The sequence below is a fragment of the Entelurus aequoreus genome, linkage group LG01 (genome assembly GCF_033978785.1).
Source record: "Entelurus aequoreus isolate RoL-2023_Sb linkage group LG01, RoL_Eaeq_v1.1, whole genome shotgun sequence".
Classification (NCBI taxonomy): Eukaryota; Metazoa; Chordata; class Actinopteri; order Syngnathiformes; family Syngnathidae; genus Entelurus; species Entelurus aequoreus.
This window is the reverse complement of record NC_084731.1, coordinates 59,626,689-59,641,688: the sequence shown is the minus strand read 5'-3', so window position 1 is coordinate 59,641,688 and position 15,000 is coordinate 59,626,689. Positions and strand designations below refer to the sequence as shown.

At 43.7% G+C, this 15,000-nt stretch overlaps 3 protein-coding genes and 1 long non-coding RNA gene across 4 annotated transcripts in view; 2 read left to right on the top strand and 2 right to left on the bottom strand.

Moving 5' to 3' along the window:
* Positions 1 to 15,000, bottom strand: part of LOC133655258 (EEF1A lysine methyltransferase 3-like) — a 477,733-nt gene that overhangs the window by 171,509 nt on the left and 291,224 nt on the right. The gene's annotated exons all lie outside the window — the stretch shown is intronic.
* The window catches only part of dnajc14 (DnaJ (Hsp40) homolog, subfamily C, member 14), a 262,644-nt gene that overhangs the window by 131,173 nt on the left and 116,471 nt on the right, over positions 1 to 15,000 (top strand). The gene's annotated exons all lie outside the window — the stretch shown is intronic.
* zgc:113184 (uncharacterized protein LOC553745 homolog) overlaps positions 6,892 to 15,000 on the top strand; it is a 10,730-nt gene continuing 2,621 nt past the window's right edge. Inside the window, exons 1-2 of the mRNA XM_062026910.1 lie at positions 6,892 to 7,054; positions 7,480 to 7,639. The gene's annotated coding sequence lies outside the window, so the exon portion shown is untranslated. The remainder of the gene's footprint in view (positions 7,055 to 7,479; positions 7,640 to 15,000) is intronic.
* The window catches only part of LOC133634049 (uncharacterized), a 5,799-nt gene continuing 1,616 nt past the window's right edge, over positions 10,818 to 15,000 (bottom strand). The window contains exon 3 of the long non-coding RNA XR_009821872.1: positions 10,818 to 11,006. This is a non-coding gene — a long non-coding RNA (uncharacterized LOC133634049). The remainder of the gene's footprint in view (positions 11,007 to 15,000) is intronic.

The following is a 15,000-nucleotide window of genomic DNA, read 5'->3' as shown; positions in this document are numbered from 1 at the left end:
CTTTCGCTATCTGCGCCTAATGACTGAGCTACATGACGTCAATTCTTGTGATGTCCCACGGAGCATTTCTGGTCGGGACGGGATTCGAATAAATAATCAACTCTTTTCCTTTACTATAGTGGTCTCGATAACAGGTACCGGTTCTCAAAAAGGGATTCGAGTCCGAGGACTCGGTTCTTTTCTTATCAAACAACCGGGAAAACCGGTTTCGAGTATCATCCCTAACAGTGGGTACTTGATTTATATACAGTATATGTAATGCTAATAAGAGTATTCTATTAGGATATGCAGAGATAAGATGTGGCAAAATATTACCGGTACTAGAAATACAATTTTGGCAGCAACAAAGTGGCCATTTGGGTAGATATTTTCTCTAAAAAGGGTATTTCAACAAGTAAACAGTACAGTAGGTACTTGATGTTGATATATGTAATGCACATAAGGGTATTCTAGTCAGATGCGTGTGTGTAAATATGGGATGTGTATATATCAAAATATTACGTCGAATCACTTTTTGTCAGGCAATATTATATTTAATGACAATTTTACATAAATTAATACATCCAAACACATTGTACATATTTATTATGTGCAGGAAGAAATAACAGTTACAATTGTGTGTGTATCTTCCAAACAAGAAAGAAGTTTTATCACATCAACATCGGACTAACTGGCACACTCCGCTTCGCAGCAGGTCCGCAAGCCACGCCCCCCCCACGTAGCGTTACAATAACCAGGAAGATAAAGTGTTTGTCTCACACCTAGTAATCAGGCATTCACATTTTGCCACAAAACACATGGGGGTAAGTCCTAGTTGGAAATACAGCCAAATTAACTCCTAAACTGCCATTTTAACACACACCTCAAACCATGCGCACGCATCCAATGCTTTCTCGTGGCCACGAGAAAGTTTCTCATGCGCACGAGATACTTTCTCGTGCGCACGAGATACATGTCTCCGTACAATTGTATTAAACATTTGCATTAAACATTTGTATTAAACATTTGTATTCAACATTTACATTAAACATTTGTATTTAACATTTACATTAAACATTTGTATTAAACATTTGCATTAAACAATTGTATTAAACATTTGTATTAAACAATTGTATTAAACATTTGTATTAAACATTTGTATTAAACGTTTGCATTAAACATTTGTATTAAACATTTGTATTCAATATTTGTATTCAACATTTACATTTAACATTTGTATTAAACATTTGTATTAAACATTTGTATTAAACATTTGTATTAAACACGCCAACACACACACACACTGTCACTAGCCCTGTGGTGCACTCAAAGTTGAAAACAAACAAAACTCTTAACTCCACAGCCAATGATTAGGAATACAAATGTGAATCCACTTTACCTTGTCAGTTAATCTTCTTGGTGCGTAGCAAAAGGTGATGGAAGAGTGGGTGTCGACAACGCTGTGGATACTTCGCATGCATGCACGCACGCACTGACCGATTGACCGCCTAAACGACCGACCGACCGACCGACCGACCGACCAGCCGCACGCACAACCACCTACACTCACCGCCCAAAGGCACGCACGCACGCCCACCCGCACGCACTGACCGACCGACCGACCGACCAACCAACCCCATGCAACGACCGACCACACGCACGCACGCCGACCCGCACGCACTGACTGACCGATAGACCGACCAGCTGCATGTACTGACCGACCGACCAACCAACCGACCCCATGCACCGACCACACGCACGCCCACCCGCACGCCCACCCGCACGCCCACCCGCACGCACTGACTGACCGATTGACCGACCAGCTGCACACACTGACCGACCAACCGACCCCATGCACCGATGGACCAACCAACCGACCGACCGACCGACCGACCGACCGACCGGCCGACCGACCGACCGCACGCACGCTCCAACCGACCAACCGATGCATTAGTACGCTAGAAAAATAGTTCCTCAGTGTTCACTCTTACAATAACAATGTTGCTACAGTTTGGTTATTATATAGGTTACAGAACGTAAATGAAGTATTTTTGACGCTTTTTGAACGCATTTTTAAAGTGATTTAGAGGTAGAATTGATTGCTAACATTAGCTGCATTGTTAGCCACCAAGAACAACACGATTATTATATGTTACAATGCAAAAAAACCTCAAAACTTGTCTTCCTGTCCCTCATAATGATTGTGAAGGATAGGCAACATTCCAAAAAAAGGTGCGGTTCCCCTTTAAGGCGTCCACATTTCTTAAAGACAGAGTTACGTACGCAAAGTGGACGACTGGCGGTCCAGCTGGATCACAAGGGGCCGGTTGTAAAACTCAGAGGCTGCAGGAGCCAAAATGTCTTCTGGAGGGGATAGATGTCAGGGAACGTAGTCTGCCACCTCCAAGACTCCCTCACAATAGCTCAGGTTTATTTTTAAACCCAAATCAGCTTCCAGAAGGAGAGATCTACCCATGAATCTTAATGGAGGACAGACCGCTAGCATTGACACACCCAAATGTAATCCTACCTCAACTTTGAAGTCTCTCCGAATTATTCTGCCATCGCTTTGGCGCCCCCTACAGCGCAGAGCTGCATGTACGGCCATAGTCTCCCATTTGCCCTGAGTGTGTTTCCATAGTGATGTAACGTGTGAATGCTTATTCCTGGCTCTTTTCTAGTTTCCCTTCTTATTATAACCACCTTGAAATGTAGGTCAGGATGTTCAGGTTAGGGCGAGCAGATGTGTTCCAACAGATTTGTCTGCTCTAATTGTCAGTTTCAGGTCCTCACATGAGCATATTTTCACCTTGCAGAGCATAAAGCTTCTCCAAGATGTTACCTAGTTTGGGGTTTAGTTCAGAAACCACAAAAGTCAGGCCTGCCCATCCCACCAATCATGACGGCCAGCGTCTGGGTACCTTGAACGGCTGCCATCGTATTCCGAATCTGTCCAAGCAGCAGATGGCCTGTAATCATACTTCTGATTCGGTAGATATGTCAATGTCCTCAACGCAATGAAAGGCCGGGCACAAGACCCTTCACTTCTCCCACGCACCTGTGGTGTATTTAGCAATTTTTATTCAATATGATTAGTAATTGTGAGCAATATACACTTCAAAATATATGTTCTGTTAAACCACTGCTGGTAACACTTGTTTTTGTTGGATTTTGTGGTTTGAAACGTGTAACTTTAAGAGAGTCACAAACAGTTCTTTTAACTGCTGTGGCTGTAGGCAACTCCACAAGATGGCTGGCTGGGTGGCTGAAACATTGGAAGTGGTCTCCATCCAGAAGCTTTATCTGTCAGGACTTGGTCCCTGGCGTGGTTGGTTCTCCCAGAAGGCAACGGAAAATTGGCGCGTGCGAGGCGTGAATTTAAATACATGTTTATTTAACAATAAAAAAGGAATAAACAAAAGGCGCTCACAGTGGAGGTAGAAAACTTGGCTATACAAAACAAAAGACTTGCACAAGGGCACAAAAACTATTAAACAAAACTTACTTGGCATGAGGAAAAAGCATGAAAAAGAGCAGCATGGATCATGAGCGTGAACAGAGTGGCAGGAGTGTGAATGTGCGGAGAAGGTGATGTCGCCAGGAAGACCAACAGAAAAAGACAGGCTTTAAATAACAGTGACATGATTGGTGAAAACAGGTGCGTGACTCAAAACGTGAAACAGGTGCGTGACGTGACAGGTGAAAACTAATGAGTTGGCAAGGTAACAAACAAGGAAGTGCACAACCCGGAACTAAAAAGAGTCCAAAAAACAAACAACACATGGCCAAAACAAAAACATGATCAACAGACATGACATTATCTACGTGAACTGTTGCTTACAACGAACTCATCTTTGGTATTATTGCTGACTGTGACTGTGACTATTATTGCTGACTCTTTGGTATTATTGCTGACTTAGCAGTTTGTATTGGGATACAAGAGCGACTTTTACAAAAACAATGTTTGTGTTTCAGAATAAATTTGTGATCATTTGTCAATAAATGGAGAGATGAAGTGAGAATTTAATACTTCTAAAAATATGAAGAGTTTAGGCAATAAAGTCTCCCAAGACCAGTCTTGGGAAAGTTTATCTTTCAATCAATCAATCAATCAATCAATCAATCAATCAATCAATCAATCAAACAACCAATCGACCTACCAACTGACCGACCGACCAACTTCACGCCCGCACGCACTGACTGACGGACCGCACGCACGCACCGACCGACCAATTGCCCGACCGCACGTACCGACCGACTGATCGACCAACCGTCCGCCCACTCGTACACACTGACCGACTGCCCGCACCACAAGCACGCCCGCACGTACTGACCGACCGATCGACTGCACGCACCGACCGACCGACCAACCAATTGCCCAGTCGCACACACCGACCTACTGACCAACCAACCAACTGCCCGGCAGCACGCATTGACCGATTGACCAGCCGACCACTGCCCGGCCGCACGCACCGATCGACTGACCGACTGACCAACAGCCCGCATGCACCGATCGACCGACCGCACACATGCACGCTTGCACCAACCGACTGACCGACCGGCCAACTGCTTGCTTCCTGTGTGCTCCCACACCAGAATTTAACACTTATAAAAATATGGAGTTTAGGCAATATATTTTGAGTCTTGGGAGAGTTTATCTTTCACACACAATCAATCAATCAATCATTTAATCAATCAATCAATCAATCAATCAAACAACCAATGGACCGACAAACTGACCGACCGACCAACTGCCCGCCCGCATGCACCGACCGACTGATTGCCCACCCACACGCACTGACCGACTGACCGGCCACCTGCACGCACCGACCTACCGCACGCACGCACCCACACCCGCCCGCATGCACGCACCGACCGACCGCACGCACGCACTGACCGACTGCACGCACTGACCGACCAACTGCCCGGTCGCACGCGTTGATTGACCGCACGTACTAACCGACCAACTGCCCGGCCGTACGCACTGACCAACTGCCCGGCCGCACGCACCGACCGACCGACTGACTGACCGACCGACTGACCGAATTACCGACTGACTGAGAGCCCGCATGCACTGACCGACCGACCGACCGCACGCACGCACGCACGCACGCACGCACGCACGCACGCACGCACGCACGCACGCACGCTTGCACTGACCGACTGACCAACCGACCAACTGCCCGGCCGCATGCACTGACCGACCGCACGCACGCACGCACGCACGCACGCACGCACGCACGCACGCACGCACGCACGCACGCTTGCACTGACCGACTGACCAACCGACCAACTGCCCGGCCGCATGCACTGACCGACCGCACGCACGCACGCACGCACGCACGCACGCACGCACGCTTGCACTGACCGACTGACCAACCGACCAACTGCCCGGCCGCACGCACGCACCAACCAACTGACCGACCTACCAACTGCCCGCTTCCTGTGTGCTCCGACACCTGAAAGGACTGTTTGTCTGCACTTCGCCCGCCTTATCTGCCTCCTGGGGTCCAGACCTTGCAAAGCCAAGTTGCACTGTAACAGATTCCACTGTATTTAAAAATAATAAAACCAATAATATTTTGGTACTTCATACTTAGATTATCGTATTTGATCAGTCTTTCAGTGAAAACTTCCGATAAGTAAAAAGTTGAATTTTCATGACACATCTTGAGGACAAACCGCTCCCGTTAGAACACTCGGTTCATCGTCAGAAAGTTCCCGTCCGCATGTTGCCCTCCAGCACTGAAGTCAAGTACGGAGTAAAGAGTCTTTCAGAGCAAGTCAATCAATCAATCAATGTTTATTTATATAGCCCTAAATCACAAGTGTCTCAAAGGGCTGCACAAGCCACAACGACATCCGCGGTACAGAGCCCACATAATGACGCTGAGGGGGAAACATTTCATGGAGAAGAAAGAAAAGCAGAACACTCAACATGACTTCCTAATTTTTTCTCTCATCTCAAATGACAAATGACACGACATCTCACGCCAGCAACTCTTACCTTGCTTCTTCTCCATGCCTTGATACGACTACAGAACATATTAACGGGGAAAGTAGGAAACCACAAAAGGTTGACGCGTTCATTTAATTCAAAAAATTAAGATGTGATTAATATGATAGGACAATGGTTCTCAAACTAAACTTTTTTTTTTTTTTTTACCAAGTAGCACCTCAGAAAACATTGGCTCTCCTAGTACCACCATAATGACAACATTAAAGTACAGTAGCTTAGTAGTCCTAAGTATTCATCAAGTACCACCATAATGACAACATTAAAGTACAATAGCTTAGTAGTCCTAAGTATTCATCAAGTACCACCATAATGACAACATTTAAAGTACAGTAGTATAGTAGACCTAAGTATTCATCAAGTACCACCGTAATGACAACATTAAAATACTGTAGTGTAGTAGACCAAAGTATTCATCAAGTACCACCATAATGACAACATTAAAGTACAGTAGTGTAGTAGACCTAAGTATTCATCAAATACCACCATAATGACAACATTAAAGTACAGTAGTGTAGTAGACCTAAGTATTCATCTAGTACCGCTGTATGACCAACATTAAAGTACATTAGTGTAGTAGACCTAATTTCTTAGTTTTTTATTTTCTATAAACCTGCAAAAATCTTTAAAACGTTTTCACATTACTATTGTGGAGTATTTGTGTGTAGAATTTTGAGGACAAAAAGGAAGGTATTCCATTTTGGAATAGGGTTGTAACATAAATGTGTAAAAAGTGAACTTTTAGGAGAAAAACGAGACATTTAAAGAGTTGTCTGCAGGGAACAAAGATACTTCGTGGAAAGGATGAGGTTCACTTAAAATAAAACACTCTTCACTTCCCTATTTTCACCAGTCACTTCCTTATATTTTCCATCTGTCAGTGCAGATGAGTCCACTCACATGCAGACTTTGCATAACTTTTTGTAGTCCCTTTTGTTGCAGTCAGTAGAGGATCTTTGTGAGACGAAGGTGTCTCTTTAGAGGCTGAAAACCCAGAAGAAGAAGAAGAAGAAGAAGAAGAAGAAGAAGAAGAAGAAGGATTTATATGAGTTTCAGCAGGTCAGTAAACATTTGCTGTTATTATACCGGACACCTCATTAGGTACACTGGCACTGTGTAATGGAAGCAAATCAAAACTTTGTTCTCAAAAAGTGAACAACAATGTCAGAGAGCTAAAAGTGCAGAAAGTGAGTTTTACAGCCATCTTGACCTAAATAATCAAGATCAAGGCATTAAAAAAAAGTACATAACTTTCATGATTTGTTGCATATTGTACTCATTTTATCTGGCCCGCAAACAGCTGGAAATTATATGTGTCAATAAAGTACTTCACATTTTCTCACTAAATGTTATGGATTTTTAAAATTTTGACAGACAAAATATATATGCACGGCTTGAAATTGCATACATTTTAAACGTTAATAGTATATATTGCAGTACATTATCCATCCATCCATCCATCCATCTTCTTCCGCTTATCCGAGGTTGTGTCGCGGGGGCAGCAGCCTAAGCAGGGAAGCCCAGACTTCCATCTCCCCAGCCACTTCGTCCAGCTCTTCCCGGGGGATCCCGAGGCGTTCCCAGGTCAGCCAGGAGACATAGTCTTCCCAACGTGTCCTGGGTCTTCCCCGTGGCCTCCTACCGGTAAGAAGTGCCCTAAACACCTCCCTAGGGAGGCGTTCAGGTGGCATCCAGATGCTCGAACCACTTCATCTGGCTCCTAAAATGTTGTAAAAAATGTATAAAAACACTATATTTTACAGTAAAATTTTGTAAATGTAAAGATTTTACTGTAAAATCGACAGTCTACTTAAAAAAAAAAATATATATATATATATATATATATATATATATATATATATATATATATATATATATATATATATATATATATATATATATATATATATGTATATATATATATATATATATATATATATATATATATATATATATATATATTTATATATATATATATATATTAGGGCTGTGAATCTTTGGGTGTCCCACGATTCGATTCAATATCGATTCTTGGGGTCACAATTCGATTAAAAATCGATTTTATTTTCAATTCAACACAATTTTTGATTCAAAAACTATTTGTTCCCGATTCAAAAGGATTCTCTATTCATTCAATACATAGGATTTCAGCAGGATCTACCCCAGTCTGCTGACATGCAAGCAGAGTAGTAGGTTTTTGTAAAAAGCTTTTATAATTGTAAAGGACAATGTTTTATCAACTGATTGCAATAATGTACATTTGTTTTAACTATTAAATGAACCAAAAATAGGACTTATTTTATCTTTGTGAAAATATTGGACACAGTGTGTTGTCAAGCTTATGAGATGCGATGCAAGTGTAAGCCACTGTGACACTATCGTTCTTTTTTAAAATTTTTTTATAAATGTCTAATGATAATGTCAATGAGGGATTTTTAATCACTGCTATGTTGAAATAGTAACTAATATTGAGACTGTTGTTGATAATATCCATTTTTGTTTCACTACTTTTGGTTTGTTCTGTGTCGTGTTTGTGTCTCCTCTCAATTGCTCTGTTTATTGCAGTTCTGAGTGTTGCTGGGTCGGGTTTGGTTTTGAAATTGGATTGCATTGTTATGGTATTGCTGTGTATTGTTTTGTTGGATTGATTAATTAAAAAAAAATAAAATAAATCAAATAAATGAATAAATAAAAAAACAAGATTTTTTAAAAATGAGAATCGATTCTGAATCGCACAACGTGAGAATCGCGATTCGAATTTGAATCGATTTTTTCCCACACCCCTAATATATATATATATATATATATATATATATATATATATATATATATATATATATATATATATATATATATATATATATATTTATATATATATATATTTATATATATATATATATTTATATATATATATGTATACATTTTTTTTTTTTTTTCCCCACACCCCTAATATATATATATATATATATATATATATATATATATATATATATATATATATATATATATATATTACGGGTGTGGGGAAAAAAAATAAATAAAATAAAAATAAAATATATATATATATATATATATATATATATATATATATATATATATATATATATATATATATATATATATATATATATATATACATATATATATATATATATATATATATATATATATATATATATATATATATATATATATATATATATATATATATATATATAATAATGAAATCCAGAGGCAAATTCCTACATTATTCACTGTTACAAGCGGCCCTTTTGATGGCAGCCATAACTGCCATGTGGCCCTCGATGAAAACCAGTTTGACATCCCTGCTTTAGAACATCACAAATGAGGATTAGTGTCCCACTAAAATAACACAAACAATTCTCAGAAATTATTTGACACACGGAAATTTTCTTTTCAGCCCGTAAGTCAAAGCTGGAATGTCGCATGTTGTTTTTTTAAATAAGTATAAGTAAGACCTAAGTATTAATCAAGTACCACCATAATGACCAACATTAAAGTACAGTAGCGTAGTACACCTAAGTATTCATCAAGTACCACCATAATGACAACATTAAAGTACAGTAGCTTAGTAGTCCTAAGTATTCATCGAGTACCACCATAATGACAATGTTAAAGTACAGTAGGGTAGTAGACCTAAGTATTTATCAAGTACCACCATAATGAAAACATAAAAAAATAGTACTGTAGTACACCTAAGTATTCATCAAGTACCACCATAATGACCAACATCAAAATACAGTAGTGTACTAGACCTAAGTATTAATCAAGTACCACCATAATGACAACATTAAAATACAGTACTGTAGTAGACCTAAGTATTCATCAAGTACCACCATAATGACAACATTAAAGTACAGTAGTGTAGTAGACCTAAGTATTCATCAAGTACCACCATAATGACCAACATCAAAATACAGTAGTGTAGTAGACCTAAGTATTCATCAAGTACCACCATAATGACAATGTTAAAGTACAGTAGGGTAGTAGACCTAAGTATTTATCAAGTACCACCATAATGAAAACATAAAAAAATAGTACGTATGTGGTCTCTGTACCGAGGATGTCGTTGTGGCTTGTACAGCCCTTTGAGACACTTGTGATTTAGGGCTATATAAATAAACATTGATTGATACTGTAGTACACCTAAGTATTCATCAGGTACCCCCATAATGACCAACATTAAAGTACAATAGTGTAGTAGACCTAAGTATTCATCAAGTACCACCATAATGACAACAATAAAGTACTATAGTGTAGTAGAACTAAATATTCATCAAGTACCACCATAATGACAACAATAAAGTACTATAGTGTAGTAGACCTAAGTATTCATCAAGTACCACCATAATGACCAACATCAAAATACAGTAGTGTAGTAGACTTAAGTATTCATCAAGTACCACCATAATGACCAACATCAAAATACAGTAGTGTAGTAGACCTAAGTATTTATCAAGTACCACCATAATGACAACATTAAAGTACAGTAGTGTACTAGACCTAAGTATTCATCAAGTACCACCATAATGACAACATTAAAATACAGTAGTGTAGTAGACCTAAGTATTCATCAAGTACCACCATAAATACCAACATCAAAATACAGTAGCATAGTAGGCCCAAGTACTCATTATTTAACAAGTATATAATAGTTTTGGCCTCTGTAACATTACACACATTTTGAACAGTAACCTTGTGTTTGAACATTTAATTAAACAATTATTCAGTGCACCACGACATGGAGCCTGCGTACCACTATGCTACAATGTAGTGTTGCAACCTCATTTGAAGTGGGTTTAATATATTTACAAAATAAGATGACAAAACAATTGAATCTGATGACAGACGGAAGTAATAACGAGATATGATACAACAGAGAAATAAAGGAATTGTTGTACATTGCTGGTCTTGTCATCCTCGTCCGGACCTGGGGGCGACTTTGTGGTGTGAATGCCCTGGTCACTCTGGCTGTCATGAATGTCATCATCTGAAATAGGATAACGTTAACATTATCTTAATTCACATATTGCAAGCACTAGTTTATTAGACAGACCTGCAAACTCTGGAGTGGTGTAGGCTCCAAGATACCGTTAACATTATCAGACATACAAAAAGGCTAACGTTAACGTTACTGTTAGCCACTGACTATGCTTAGGTAACGTTAGTCTAGCTAACATTACTGCAGTCCTGGTTGACATTAGAGGTAACCTTATTTTAGCCTAAAGGCTACAAGTGAGCAGATATGGAAATTAACAGGCAACAGTTAACGTTAGTTACTCACCGGCACTATCACTGGGACTGCAGGTTGAAGCAGAGGAAGAGGGGTTTGCTTCGTCATCTATGTCGCTGCTTCTACACGACACCTTTCTCTAACCTTCAGGTTATGTACGGCCTGAACATGTTTCATCATGCTTGTTGTACTTCCCCCATTACATGAGAGCGAAGCCTGGCAATAATTGCAGATTGTGGCGGGCACTAGGACCATGCTCACACTCAGCAGAATGGGTGTGGTTTTATGTACCTTCTTGGGCACACTATAAAAGTGCATATTGTGTTTGTTTGTGCATTCTTATGTTGGCAGTCTTACAATAAAGACCTCAAAGAAACAACGCTGTGTTTCTTGCATTTGCCACATTGGTGACCCCGACAATGTTTCACGCAGAAGAGGAAGCGGTGTCTTCATCAGCCATGTCGCCCCAACTCCAGCAACCTGCAACCCCCGCGGGGACAAAGCTTCCGGAGTTCTGGCAGAGCGACCCGGCATCATGGTTCCAGCACATCGAGGCACTTTTCCACCTGCGAGGAATCGCCGGCGACGACTCCCGGTATTACTTGGTCGTAACAGCCCTCGACCAGGCGACCACTCGCCGCGCCATGCAGCTGTTGCGAACGCTGCGGCAAGTACGCTGCACTCAAGAATCTTCTGCTTCGGAGATTTACTCTAACTGACGCTGAGAAGGGCAGATAGACTTCTTTCCCTGCCCGGTTTGGGCGATACCACCGCCTTGGATCTGATGGACAGTATGCTGTCGCTGCTGGGCTCCGAGGAGGGGGGGTTCATTTTCCCGCATCTTTTCTTGCGGCAGCTACCACCTGCGGCCCTTGCGGTGTTGGCTAACTCCGCTTCTCTGGCCTCCGGCGACTACCGGGGCTTGGCTGAAGAAGCTGACCGGGTGCTTCTGGCTTCCAGACGGTTTGCCGTGCAGAGCGTAGAAGCGCCCCCCCTGCAGACGATGGAGAACGCGGACCCAGCAGTGGTGGCGGGAGTCGCTACCCGGAAAAGGCGCGAAGCGAGCCAGTGCTTCTTCCATCAACGTTTTGGCGCCAAAGCTCGACGGTGTGTCCCTCCATGCTCCTTCACGGCCCCGGGAAACTCCAACGCCAGCGTTCAGTAGCAGCTGTGGGCGCCGGCGAAGCAAGTGAGCTGCTCTTCATCGCTGACTCGTCGTCAAGGAGACGTTTCCTGGTGGACTCTGGTTCGCAAGTCAGCCTGTTACCGGCCACGGACGCGGACAGGGCGACAGGTGGCTGCGGGCCGCTGCTGAATGCCGCCAACGGCTCGTCGATCGACACTTTCGGCTCCAGGTTGGTGACCGTGTGCTTTCATGGACGCAAATTCCAGTGGGACTTTATCATCGCCGCCATCACGGTTCCCATTATTGGCGCGGATTTTCTGTGTGCTAATGGACTGCTTGTTGATGTTGCTAACCGCCGATTGATTGATGCTGTGTCTTTTTCAACTTTCACATGTAAGGCGGGGGGATTTGGACCGTTAACACACGCTAATTATTTGGTATCTGGTGACGTTTTTCAACGTTTGCTGGCGGATTTTCCGTCATTAATCACTCCCGCTTTTTCCACCGCGGACACTAAACACGGTGTCGAACATTTCATTCCCACGATGGGCCCGCCAGTTTTTGCGCGCGCGCGCCGTCTTGACGCAGCTAAATCAACCATTGCTAAAGAGGAGTTTGCTACTATGGAGCGTTTAGGCATCGTTAGGCGTTCTAATAGCCCGTGGGCCTCGCCCTTGCACATGGTGCCCAAGTCAGACGGTTCCTGGCGGCCTTGTGGGGATTTTCGCCGCCTTAACAACATCACAACGCACGACCGCTACCCTATTCCGCACATCCAGGACTTTTCGGCGCGCCTGGCTTGCGCCGCCATTTTCTCGAAGGTAGACTTAGTTCGTGGTTATCACCAGGTGCCGGTGCGCGCCGAGGACGTGCCCAAGACCGCAGTAATAACCCCGTTTGGGCTTTTTGAGTTCCTGCGTATGCCTTTTGGCCTGAAGGGGGCAGCACAAACCTTTCAGAGATTAATGGACTCAGTTTTGCGCGGCCTCAATTTTGTGTTTGTTTATCTGGACGACATTTTGGTGGCGAGTCCTTCAGCCGAGGAGCACCAGTCACACCTAACACAGGTTTTCACACGTCTTGACGAGCACGGCCTGATCGTCAATCCTTCTAAATGTCAGTTTGGGCTGTCAGAGATTGATTTTTTAGGTCACCGTATTTCGTCGCTGGGTGCGATCCCTTTGCCTTCAAAAGTGCAAGTGTTGGCAGATTTTCCTCGTCCCTCCACTGTCAAAGCTCTACAGTGATTTTTGGGCATGATTAATTTTTATAATCGGTTCCTTCCTCGCGCTGCCCACCTCCTGCAGCCTCTTTATGGTGCCCTACGGAACAAAAAGGCAAGCGATTCCCTCGAATGGTCTCCTCAGCGAGTCCAAGCTTTTCATAGGGCTAAATCCGCGCTCGCAGAGGCTGCTCTCCTCGCCCACCCTGTTTCCGCAGCGCCCGTGGCTTTGACAACGGACGCGTCTGATGTCGCCGTGGGCGCTGTAGTTGAGCAGCGGGTGGCGAATGTATGGCAGCCCCTTGCGTTCAAGGAGGTGGTAGTTCAGGATGGCGGTCCCGCCCTCCTCTGCGATGTTTCCACTGGCCGCCCTCGGCCGGTTGTTCCGGTAGACTGGCGCCGCCAGGTTTTTGACGCAATACACTCCCTGTCGCACCCTGGCGTTCGGGCTTCCGTCAAGTTGGTTGGTGCCAAGTTTGTTTGGCCTGGCCTTAGGAAGGATGTTAGGCAGTGGGCAACTGCATGCGTGGCATGTCAGCGCGCCAAGGTCCACCGGCACACAAAGGCGGCCCTCGAACCATTTCCGATTCCGGTCAGGCGGTTTGACCACGTGCATGTAGACTTAGTTGGCCCCCTCCCTCCGTCGCAGGGTTATACACATTTGCTAACGATGGTAGATCGTACCACCAGATGGCCGGAAGCGGTTCCTCTTTCCTCCACTGCCTCGGTAGACGTTGCTCGCGCGTTTCTGTCAGCCTGGGTTGCGCGTTTTGGCACGCCGTCTGATATCACCTCGGACAGGGGATCCCAGTTTGTGTCAGAGCTTTGGTCAGCGTTGGCCCAGTCCTTGGGTGTGCAGGTGCACCGTACTACAGCCTACCATCCCCAAGCTAACGGCTTATGTGAACGTTTTCACCGGTCGCTTAAGGCGGCTTTGCGTGCGGAGCTCGTTGATAGCAATTGGATTGACCGTTTACCTTGGGTTATGCTCGGGTTGCGCTCAGCCCCTAAAGAGGATCTTGCAGCGGCCCCCGCTGAATTGGTGTTCGGTCAGCCACTCCGCGTTCCGGGGGAATTTTTACCTGAGGGTTGTACCCCGCGACCGTTTCCCTTTTTGTCGAGGGGGTCCTTGGCTCCCGGCCCGATTCACCACTGTTTCCCTAAGTCGTTTGTGCCATCGGAGCTTAAATCTGCCCGTTTTGTCTTCGTACGTCACGACGCCCACCGTTCGCCCCTCCAACCGCCTTACGATGGCCCATTTAGGGTGCTGGAACGCGGTCCTAAAAACTTTGTGCTGGATATGGGCGGGCGCAGGGAATGCGTTTCTCTGGACAGACTTAAACCGGCGCATTGTGTTGCAGGTGAAGAAATACTGCCGGGCCAAGTCCCCCGCCGAGGTCGCC